General features: G+C 37.7%; 1 protein-coding gene across 1 annotated transcript in view; it reads left to right on the top strand.

Moving 5' to 3' along the window:
• The window catches only part of SGCG (sarcoglycan gamma), a 104112-nt gene that overhangs the window by 16707 nt on the left and 74853 nt on the right, over nucleotides 1-12552 (top strand). The gene's annotated exons all lie outside the window — the stretch shown is intronic.

Genomic DNA, 12552 nt, shown 5'->3' with positions numbered 1-12552 from the left:
CTTTCAAGATATTTCCTGACCAGAAATTTAAGAAGCTAAGCAGCTGTGGCACAAGTAGTAGGGTTACGGAAGGATAAACAGATGGCTAAATCTTGGGAAACAGGGAGTAAAAATGCAGGCTGAATTTTTGCAGCAGAGAAACATTGTCTTTGTAGATATGCAACAGTTTGTGCTGAGACTTGTCCACATAACACTGATCTTGCACAATGCACGTCGCATGTCTTTTCCATGATAGCACATATCAAAAGGGCTGTGTTGGGGTTTGGAGCTGTGATGTTTGGAAAGAAATTAGAAATACGATCAACTAAAAAGCTTCAAAAGAGCCTTCTGATTCTGGGTGATGAGACAGGAGAATGGCAAATCCAGGTGATGGAAATGTAAGGTATGCTAGAGTAGACTAGGACAGAATACTTTAGTCAGACAGGACCTTCCATCAGTCATGTTATTCCAACTGTCAGGGTGTCCTTTGGAAAGACAGAAAATCCCTCAGTGTGTTTCCTTGATGCTTTCCTTGCTGAAAGCATCAAAATATTATTAATCTAGAGAGAGTCAGCCCTTGGTGTTCTTCGTTGGCCTTAAGCTTCTGAAGCTAGCTCTATATTGTTACATGCTCAACATATAAAAAAGGATATTCTTTCTTTACTTTTGCATGTGTAAGCCTTACAGAAAGTGTCCCTAACTCTTCATTCTCACAGTGGGAAGTGGGTTCTGTTGTTTCAGTGCAGCAATTTCTCCTCACATATGTGGTGTCATGTTTGGAACCGGTTCTGACACCAGCATACAGTACCAGCCCATGGCAGGATCTAGATGATCTTTAAGGTCTTTCCAACCCAAACCACCCATTGTAGGATTTTACTGGTACTTAGTGACCTCAATACCTGTGTTCTTTACCAAACCACCCATTGTAGGATTTTACTGTTACTTAGTGACCTCAGTACCTGTGTTCTTTAACATCTCACCACAGGCATCTTACTGCAAATCCACTTATCAAGCACAACACCATTTTCAAAGTCTACAGTTGTGTTTTCAATTCACCATTGTTTAATTGGAGGTTGGGTAGTGCCATGCCATCAGCTGTTGTTACAATACTTGTGTGAGCCCATCAAAGAAGGTGGGGTCAAAGAGGCAAGTTTTTCTGTGTATTCCCTGCATCTCAAGGAACTGATCGAAGTGATACAAAAATGGCAGTATGGATGTTCTGTCTTGTGCAATGTTAGTGGAGCCAGGATTAGAGCATTCCTCCCATGGACATTGCAAGGGGAAACTTCATTTTTTTGTGATTAGGATAAATTTGCCCTTTGTTAAAATGCACTTGGGAATTATCCAAGGAAGGAACGCTATTACTGGTCAGGATAATTTTCCCCCTTGGTTTTGAAAGCTGCATTCATGAGAAGGGGCTTCAAAATGCATTTAACCAAGAATATCAGAATAGAAGGGGGATTGGAGATATAACAGCCCTTTCAGTTGAGAAGGTGTGGGAGGTGTTGGATGGCATTAACAAAACCATCTGAGGCTTTGTTTCTCTTCCTAGCTATGTGTGGTGTTTATGAATGCTGATAGGAGAATTCCCCTATGTAATGCTGAATTAGAGTTTCACAGACAGAAGCTTGATGAAAAGAGACTTTATTTTTGTGGCTTGAATTAAGTCCTGTGGTAAAAAGCTGTACAGTCATCCACTTTAATGACAGGTGCAGGGAAGATAGTGAATATTTTGGTTTTATGCTACATTTTTTCCTTTTTTTTTTTTGTAAATTATTTGAAGCAGCTGGAAAGTAAATATGATATGAGAAAATTTTATCTCAAATGGAGTTCAATGGCTATTCATAAAATCAAATTCTAACACAGAAAGTAAAGTATTTATAGACAGTGGAAGACAATTCCTTATTTACAATTTGGGAAATTTCAATGAACTCATTTTTTAAAAAAAGCTTTTCTAGGAAGTTAAATACCTTTCCAAAGGGACTGTTTGTTTTCCAGTTGTTAAAAAATTAATGTCATATTGTAACTATGTCTGGTCCTGCTGTTTCTTTAATTGTTCTTGTACTGGGACTTAGACTCTAGCCCCATGCTGAGTGGCTATTAAGACAGTAAGAGAACTCTGGCAGGGAGATTGATATGGTACACCAGGATGCCATTTTTTCCCCTGTAAGTTTGTCTGTAGATACCTTTTTCTGCTTTATAGGCTGGCTGCAGTTGCTTTGTCCAGGCACATTCACAGTTTTCTCTGTTTGAGCCCTCTTTAAGTCTGTTGGTGTGAGATTCTATGATTGTCTCACAGCCATAAAATCCTTTTCTGCTTTCACCTTGATTTCATATTGCTAATAGAGAAAATGGGAAATGCAGCAAATGTTCTATAGCTGCTGAATTCTCTGCATTGTTACAGTTTGAGTCATTTACAAAAAATTTTAGTTTCTGAAAATGTTTCAAAGCATCTCATTTGTAAAACTTTCTTTTGGAGATTAGTCTAGTGTACATTTTCAGTGCCTCCGTGAACATCCCTCTTTATAAAATCAATAGCCTCCTTTTAAATATTTACTTTATTAGGTGAGATTTTCATGTAGTTTATTCAAAAAAAGGCTATTGTTCCCGATCATTAGCCCAGATTAACGTAAATGCACCAGATTTACATAAATGCACCAGGCAGACATTTGTTAATTTCATTCTCAAAATTATATTTTACATTTTCATTACTATTCTTGATAAGAAGTAGCTCAACAGTTCTGCAGAAGTCAGGATTTTCTAATGATTGTTCCTTAAATTCTGTCTTTCCTCTTAAGATTGAATCTTTGTTTCACAGTGCCTAAAAAGATGACAAAGCAAGATGACAAAAACATCCATCTTTAAGAAAAGTTACAGATACCTCCAAAAGCACATCACCGGGTCTAGCTATGGTGGACTCAACTCCCCAAAACAGTTACACTATTTATACTCAGGAAAGTGTTAATTTGTGGAATTGTATGTTCTCTCACAAGGATGCTATTTATGGATCCTTCCTAAAGCAGGTGAAACCAAGAACTGTAATGAATTGCATGGGTTTGGCTTAGGAATGAGTAGTGAGAGTTGTTAGTGCTTGACATTTTTACAGATGCTGCATTGCAATCTACAGGAAATTGGGAAGCATCCTTCAGAGATAGCCAGTTATCAGTAGTGCTGCTCCTGCACCAAGCACATTAAATATGTATCTCAAAGTTTGAAATTGTTGGTGATTCTGAGAAAGTGACACAGAACCTTCTCTGCATTGCTAATTATAATTACTCTTTCAATAGGAAAAAAAATAATAAACCCCAAAGCTCATTTATGCTTAGTTACCTTTTGGGAATGCAAAATAAGTATAAGGTCACTTTAGTTCAGAAGAACTTGACACACTATTAGTTACCATGTGTCCATTTGTTTGTCTTGCTATTTTTTACCTCATCTTGCTAATCAGGGCCTTTGCCCTCTGCTGGATCTGTTCTCTGGGCCTACACAGAACAAGTAGTTGAATTTATGTGGCATTTCCAGTAAAAAATTTGAAAAAAAGTATTTTAAGGTAGTTATATTTTTCACAGAGGAATATAAGTAAGCATGTAAATTTTACTGTTTACTAAATGTGAAAGTTGAACTACGAATCTCTTTTCTTGTCATATTTAATTTCATAGTTTCTGAATATGCCATTTCAAAATTAATATAGCCAAAAATATTTTCTGTTATTTATGTTGGGGTTTTTTTAATTATAAATGAGTGTATAACGCTCATATAGATATGAATTAGGTTGATATATTTTCTCCATTTTTTAACCATACAACCATTAACAAATGCAAATTACCTGATTATCTGTACTGCTGTAAGAAGATTTTAAGTGGAGCTATTTGACAGTGTATAGACTATGTACAAATCATTGTTTCAACTGTTGATTGCTTGGAAAGAAAGCAAGCTACCTAAGGTATAGACTTACTATAAGAATATGCTGCATGTAGAAATAATGGTATAAAACAAAGCCCAATCTATTCTTTTGCAGTGAAAGACAAGTGAAGACTTCACTTGCAGTGAAGACAAGATCCTTGCAATATATGAGGATATAAAATGCTACTTGAGCAAAGAGATACAATTTAATGTAGAAGAATCTCTTTGTCTTTTGACCTGTTCTGTAGAGGTTACATTGTATGATTCAAAGGGTATTCTAATTTCCTGTGTCATCTTGTGGAAGTTGCTGCTGGAGAATGTTCGGTGTGTACAGTTTTTTTGCTCACAGAGGTAGTCTTTTACATCTTAAAGGCTGTTCTCCTTAACCTGTAACTTTCACATTAAGCATCAAGAGCAAAAGTGGTGTCTTTCTCTTGCAGATTTGGTACTAAACCAGCAGCCTCAAAGTGCTCCTTCTTTGTTCAGGTTCTGTCTTCTGTGGGATTTCCTCTGTTAGTTTCTCTCAAAGTAAGGTCAAACTTTCCTACAGTACTTTACCAGCTGCTCATCCTGGTCTCTCAATGCATGGCCTTTGCGTGAAGCATTGTTACAATCTGCTCCAAGGATTAAACAACTTCCCTAGCAACGATGCAAACACATTTTCATTCAACTCCTTCCAGTTCCTGAATGTGTAACCTCAATGTGAGTCATTGTCTTCACTTTTTCTCAGTCACTTGGGTATCCATATCACTGTAGGAAGAGTATTCCTATGTGCTGTTGGATGCTAAATATCACAAATGCAACACTCAGTGTTTGTCTTCCCTGACTTTACAGTCTTCAGCTAACAACATGCCCAGGAAAGCTGTCATGAAACTCAGTACAGCTGGAGGCAACTTCTCTTCTAGCCTCAGGTGTCAGAGTGCCAATCCCACCTTGATTCAGTCTTAAAAATGTAAGGAGAACATAAATATCCAAAAATATTGCTTCTCTTCTTATGCCGTTCTCAGGAGGAGATCTGAATATAGTCTTGACCAGACCTTTTCTCCCTATACTATTTCAGTAGCAAACAAAACTGCTATCCTTTCCATTTGCTCAGTCCTGTGGCAAGCAGAAGAGAATTGTGGGGAAATTTTGAGAGATACCTGAAAGTATTTTCACATGCACCCATCAATGTATTAGGATATATGTCTGTTTTTAAACTGCATCTTCATTGATTTTTTTATTCTTTTGGGAATATTATATAGAAGACAGACAAGGAGCAGTAAATTGTGTAAGAAACAAGAACTGCTAGGTATTGATAGTAAAGCAAGATGCCCTTGACTTAAGGACAAGCTTAAAATCTAAGCACGTCAAGCAAAGTTAATGAGGAAAGAGAAGTACATCAAGTGTCTGCTAGAACTTCCTTGAGAATATAAAAATGAAGTGCTCTGGTATTGATGGTTTTGCCAAGCCCAGAATCAGATTCTAAGGTTCCTATGAGGCAAGTAAAATCAGTTAATTATAAAGTCTTACAATGGCAATTAAAGAGAAAGAGCCCGAATATATGTACACATTCTGAAAATCTGAAAGGCTTTGTACTGACTGCTTGTATGTAGCTGGTTATCCTCTAAGACCTCTTCCTATCAGTATTCTGGGAAATATCAAGGATACTTCCTTAGAAAGTGCTAGAAAAAGTAGAGAGGGTTTTAAAACATGGTTAAACTGGGTATGCAGCTAGTTATACTGTGCATAAAGGGGTCCATTCAGTTTTGTATAAGAGCTGACTAGAACAATGCACTTTTAGACTGGTCTTGGTGCTTATCTGCTGGATTAATACACCATAACAGTAGGTGTGACAGCCCACCCTTAACGGGAATTGTGGGTCATCACAGTAGGTTGGAGATGGTCAGACACCTTTATCTTAGGAAATGGACAATGAATTTCTGAAAGTTGTTTTCTGCTGGAGGGCTGATCTGTGCCTTGGCTTTGTGTTTAGCCGTGCAACCATTTTCTAACAGTTGATGGACTGGGTGTTTGACTGCACAGCTGAAAATGAAGCAGCCCGTTTGTGTAGTTATCCAGACAGTAAATGAGATTATCATACCAACTAGGATGCAGCTGTTGTCACTTCAGCTGATGCAAAGCCAGTGAAGTGTGAGAAGTAAAGATGTGACATTAAATGTTTTGAGTAAATAACAGGGGAGAAGACTTTTAACCATACATTCTGATTATGGTTAAAATGAATGTATTCCCTACTAGTCAATTACATTGACTAGTAATTGCGAAACTATTATGAATCACAGGTTCACTAGAGGAGAAACTTGGGCATTTGGTAATAAAGTTTCTTACTAAAATCAAACAAATTGTCTCCTATTTTGCACAACTAGAGCAGCCAAGTAGAACCTACTTCATTTTGTAGTCTATTTCCATACTAGTTTTTTCTTTATTATTTATTATTTTTCAAAATAGCCTGTTAGAATGGAATGCCATATTGTAATAAATATTGCTCCAGATAGCACTACTTTATTTCTTATTTAAACTGATGCAACCCTTTATTTTGCAAGTATATTGAAACTCTGCTCAATAAGTTGGGATGTCATATTCTTAAAGACTGCCAAAATTTATCAGTTTAAATCTGTCAATTTTAAGTCAACACTTCTACTATGGTTACTCTGCTTGCTGTGGTTGCCTACAGCTCAGCCTCGAGGATAACCCATCAAAATACTAGATAATTACACTATTCCCATAGCTAATTTAAGCATTTCAATCAAACAGGAGATAGCTTATAGTCTGTTCCCTGGTTGATTATAGTTTCTTCATATTAAAAGGGTGCCACTTAACATTTGCTTGCTTATGCCAGATGGCAAGTTCCTAATTAAATTCACTTCTCATGTGCCTAATTTTTCTGCTTGCGTTTTGGCAAAGCTAAAATCTCAGTAGGGCAAACAGATAGTTGGGGTATACTAACAACATTATTAGTGTTATTTTTACGGTCTTTCTTATGAATGGTAGCTCAGAAAAGATCTTATGGATCAAGAGCTGCGACTTAACCTTTGGTACTAAGGCTCTACTTCAATACAAGTTCAGAATGTCAAACCAGATTCTTAAAAATTATTTTGTCTTCCCTTCTACAGTTGCTCTTTAAGGGCTGTTCAATTTCTTTTTCCACAGAAAAAGAAAGGAGCAGAAATTGCTATTTTGTTATGGTCGTTGATAAGAAGAATTGCTTGTCCATTTTCTGCTTCCTTTGCATAGCCTTTCTTTTTGTCTTCTTAGAAACATTAGAAGAGGTAAAAACTCCTGAGCTAAGTGCTGAGCTTCCTTTGTCTGTCTGGTGAGGACAATCATCTTGATCCAGAAGAGTGACTCTGAATTGAGTACTTTGGTCTTGCATTCTTAAATATGGTTCAGTACAGATTCTTCATGGAATGATCTTGGGAAATCAATTAAGTTTTATTTTTTAATGTGTAGTGGGTTCACTCTGGCTGGATGCCCTGCACCCACCAAAGCTGCTCTATCTCTTCTCTTCCCAGCTGGATTGGGGGAGGAGAAAATATAATGAAGGTTTCATGGGTTGAGATAAAGACCAGGAAAGATCACTCACCAAATACTGTCATGGGGAAAACAGACTTGATTTGAGGATATTACTGAATTTATTACCAATAAAATCAGAGTAGAATAATGAGAAATAAAAACAAATTTTAAAAACACCTTTCCCTACCTCTCCCTCCTTCTCATCTCTACCTCCTGCTTCCTAGCAGTATAGGGAGATAGGGAATGGAGGTTACAGTTAGTTCATCACATGTTGTTCCTGCTCCTGCTCAGGGAGAAGAGTCTCCCTTGCTCCAGTATGGGGTCCCTCCCACCACAGGCAGCCGTTCTCCATGAATTTCTCCAACGTGAGTCCATCCCATGGGCTACAGTTCTTCACAAACTGTTGCAGTGTGGGTCACTCTTCCATGGGGTGCAGTCCTTCTGGCCCAGCCTGCTCTAACATGAATCTCGCACAGGGTCACAAGTCCTACCAGGAAACCTGCTCCAGAATGGACGCTTCTCTCCATGGATCTGCAGGTCCCTGCCCGGAGCCTGCTCCAACATGGGGCTTTCCATAGGGTCACACAGCCTCCTCTCAGGCATCCACCTATTCCAGTGTGGACTCCTCCATGGATTCCAGGTGGATCTCTGCATCCCTGTGGATCTCCATGGGTTGCTGAGGCAGCTGCCTCACCACAGTGTGCACCAAAGGCTTCAGGGGAATCTCAGCTCCAGTGCCTGCAGCCCCTCCTGCCCCTCCTTCTGCACTGACCTGGATGTCTGCAGGGCTGTCCCTCTCCCATATTCTCACTACACTACTCTTTGGCCACAGTTACATCTGCCCAATAACTGGTTTTTTCTTCTTAAATATGTTATGCCAGAGGCATTACTGTCATTCCTGATTGGCCCAGCCTTGGCCCGCAGTGCATCTGTTTTGGAGCCGGCTGGCATTGGCTCTGTTGGACATTGGGAGGAGCTTCTGGCAGCTTCTCACAGAAGCCACCCCTGTAGCCTCCCATGCTATCAAAACCTGTCCATGCAAACCCAGTGTGTAACTTTTTGTTAACCAAAGATTGCCCAGGCCTTCAAGGTGTGAACTGTTTTGGTGGGTTGACTCTCTACCTCCACGGTACATGTGTTAACTATTTCTTGGGAATTTAAAAGTGAGAGACTCAGTTTTGCAGTCAAAAATGGAAATGCTATAAAATACTGTATAATTCTAGTTTACAGAATAATAGAATAACTTCTAGTTTCCAGAATAATAGCCCTAATATATCTGGGGCTAGGGTGTTTTACTCTGTAGCACAAAAAATCCTTTTTATTGTGCCTTTTCTCCACCCTCCTTTCTTTTTTTTTTTCTTTTTGGGAAGATGCATAGTGGTACTGAATGAGAATACTATTCTAACTGATAAGTAGATACTGAATAACTGTACTTAAACAAAGTTTTATGTCCTTTATATGCTTTTGTTTCAAATGCAAATTAGATAAAAGCTTACTTTCTCAGAGTTAAATATATGTTATGTTACAGAAATATAACATTTAATAATAAAATGGCAGACTTTTATATCTTTTGATTACCAGTACTTCTGTTCTGTCAGTGAGTAGGGAAGGAAGCAAGAAAAATTAAAGATAAAAGAAATAGGAAGAAAGCGAAGGAGAGTGTTAAAATAATTCTGTTCTTTAGGGTTTGTATCTGTACAAGCCATTATGTGATATGAGAATATGGGTACAGAGGCAGGGCTTCAAAGGCCTAACAAACTTGTTCTACCATGGAGGGACAGTCATTCCGTATTCTTATCATACAGCCAACTATACTGAGTGATAGCCATGTGTTTCACTTGAATGCCTCAGAATTCAGATATCCCAAGGCAGACTAGACCATCCTGCTCTGAACATTTAGTGCATTTGGGGTGTTGGTTTTGTGTTTAGTAAAGATGAGATGATGTAAGAGGAAATGTTATGACCAGAGAACATGAAATGTGGTTCTCTGTTGCTTGTCAGTGCTGTTGACGTCTGTTGTAGAAGTGATTTGACATACTGTATGGAATAGAATTGTAAATACACTATTCTGCCTGTCACAGAGTGCTTGCTCATGGAGCTGTGAGTAGGTGCGCAATGAATCATACCCTAAAATAAAAATCCCAGTGCACAAAATAGCACACCTATTAAAAAGTGCTTTGCTCTACCCTCCTGTCCAGAATATTTGTGAGTTTCATATGAACCAAAGTATATGTTTCTGTGTGCTTTGTTAATTATACCAAAGAAAAAACATTTCTGGTTTCCTTCCTGTGTAAAAGCTAGCAATTAACTTCCTCAAGCTAACAGTATTTGCACTTCATGCTTAGAATACTTGAATTATACCAACAACTCAATGGCACAAAATCATTACAAATCTGCTTGGCCATTTAGTGTTTGGTGGGGTATTTCCTCCTTGATACTTAGTTAGGCAACTTTTTCTACTTTTAAGGTAGTGCTATAGCAAGGTCACTCCATTGTGTCTTCCAGTCTGCATAAGCTGTAGACTCCAAATTAATCATTTCAGCTGGCTCTTTGGAAGGGTCTACAAATGTGAGCTTTCTTGTTTGCTCTTAAAAGATAAATTTATCCCTACTTACCTATATTCCAGGGCAGCTGTCAGGCTCATCTTTGCGCATAGTACAGTGGTGAGCACAGAGTACAATACAGCTTTTCACTTGTTGCTTCACTACGTAATCTCTTTAAAGGTTCATGCAGAATTATACTCACAGAAATGAAATCTTTTTTAATCCGAGTGTGTGAAGATGCAATCCAAGTAGAAGATACCATTTAAAACATCCTTCCCCCCAAAAAACCTTAACTAGCCCTCTGTGACAGTTTGAAACAGTTCTGTATAAATTAATTTTGTGTCTATATGAATTTGAAAAGAGATGGAGTAGAGCTGGTGAACAATAAGCAAAAAAGATTCTTCTTTTGGACCCACTGAGTGTACTGGGCAGGAGAGGTGACAGAACACATCAAAAAACAGGATAGAGAAAAGCGGTGCAGCAGCAAGGAACAGAAACCCAGCAGCTGAAGCAGAGATTGAAGCACTGTTGGGGTGATCAGGCAGTAGACCCACAGCCAGCTGTTCGTGCTCACAGATGAAAAAAACTTCCTAGAAACCAGACCTGCCGTGCACTGACACACGAGGCAATTGGATACTTACAAGTTCTTTAATTTTTGTATTGTCTTGCATACTACTTTTCACATTTTTCTCTTTTAGTTTATTCTCTTTTAGTTTATTGTTGTTCATTCTCTAACGAAACATAGATATTCCAAGTTTCAAAGCTGTTTTAAACCTCCTTGTAGATATCATGTAATGGAATGGTCTAAGCAGATCTCCCTTAAAGCCTTATATCTTTAGGTCATATGTTTATATTTTTAAAGGTTCCTGTTGGAGTATTTTCCGCTTTGTAACTCCTTAAAACAATTGCATTTTTGTAGATTTAATTGGTGTAAGAGTAACTTTCAAGTATTTCTCTCTGTTTATATGGGAAAGATATAAGGCTCTTTTAGCTCAGGCTTAGAAGATTACATCCCATTTTAAATATTCACCATAGCCCTGTCCTTAGAAGTAGGCAAGGTCTCAATCTATCAGTAAATGAACAGCTGTCTTATCCCTTAAAAATGTAAAAAGCACATTGAACATAGCCAATTCAAAATGCTTTGGAGGGAAACAGTAGAAAAATTCTTTCCAACACTTCTTGCTTGGTGTCACAGTGGAGTCAGTAACATAGTGGGAAGTCAGGAGAACAGGAAAACATCATTTTTGAAAAGGTGCTTTTTCTGTGGCATCAGTATTCAAGCTCATGGGTAACTAAAATGCCCAAGAATGAGAATAGATGATACTTGGACATTTCCCCTCAGTTATTGGTAGTCCAGAGATTTCTGATAAATAATTACTTTTTAATATTTTCTGGCCATTATTACAGTTATCCCCAACTTTAGTTGTTTTAGAATTTGGTTAATTTTTGGTTTTGCATTCATACTTTTTTCCCCCGAAGTTTCTGCCATTTTATCTTTAAATTTGATTTTGCTGTACTACTTGACCTTTCTGAACCTTTACCAAATTATATTTTAATATTTCATATCTCAAAACTCCTGTTTCGTAGAATCTTTTAGGTTGAAAAAGATCTCTGCTATCATCTGGATTTATACATCTGTACAACCTAATTTTAGTTATTTTTAGTGTTTTCCACATAATCACAGTATTTCAGATAAATTCCATTTCCTATACAGGCTAGAATAGTCTTGTTTCCTGAATACCCTTTGTTTACCAAATCTTTATCGCCACTTAAATACCCTTTGCTTTCCACTGCTTATCACAGCCTTTAAACATCTCACAGACTTGAAAAATATCTGACAGGACCATATGTCTTCTGTGTCCTTCTAGTTGGATGAATTACTTAAACTGATACCTGATAGTGTCTTCTCCACCACTGTGTTGTTTTGTACTTTGAGAAATAAGCAGATGTTCTTGAAATCTTACAGGCATACATCAAATGTTTGTTAAAAAAAAAAACAAATGAGAGAGGGAAAACATGTAAAATCGGTTAAAGTAGCAGAATATTGAAATAGTTTCTGATGGGTTTTTTTTCTGAGATGAGTTTGCTTCTGGTTAGTCAGGTGCTGTTATGGGTGGACTCTGACAATGTGGAAGATAAATATATTACTTACCTTTCCAGGACTAAGTCGTCAGCCATTGGCTATCAAAATCCAGTTGAAAAGGAGGTTTGCAGTTTTGGGGTGAGGAATGAGATACCAACATTCTTGAACTGTGCAGAAAATTGGGGAGGAGGGGGAGAAATATTTAGATTTTGTACAAATGCAATGTAACCCCATAATTGAATTTGTTGTTCATTATACTAATGGATTCCAATCTTGTAGTTGCAACAGAAATATTTTTTATTATTTTGCACATAGATTTTTGACTAATGTTTATTTTGCCTTTACTCTACTGTCATGAACATTTGCAGTCCAAACAGCTCTTGGGTGTGCAGTGTTTCATTTTTTCTGTCACTGTTTTAAGCTGAGTGAATTTTGGCCTATCACTTGTAAGATGTTATCAGTTGAAGTAGTGAGGAGGGCAGCTCATGAATATGTCTTATTTTTTCTCCATACTCAAGCAAAATTTTGCTT

This window comes from Geospiza fortis, unplaced genomic scaffold, assembly GCF_000277835.1.
Source record: "Geospiza fortis unplaced genomic scaffold, GeoFor_1.0 scaffold16, whole genome shotgun sequence".
Taxonomy (NCBI): domain Eukaryota; kingdom Metazoa; phylum Chordata; class Aves; order Passeriformes; family Thraupidae; genus Geospiza; species Geospiza fortis.
This window is presented reverse-complemented; position numbering and strand designations above follow the sequence as displayed.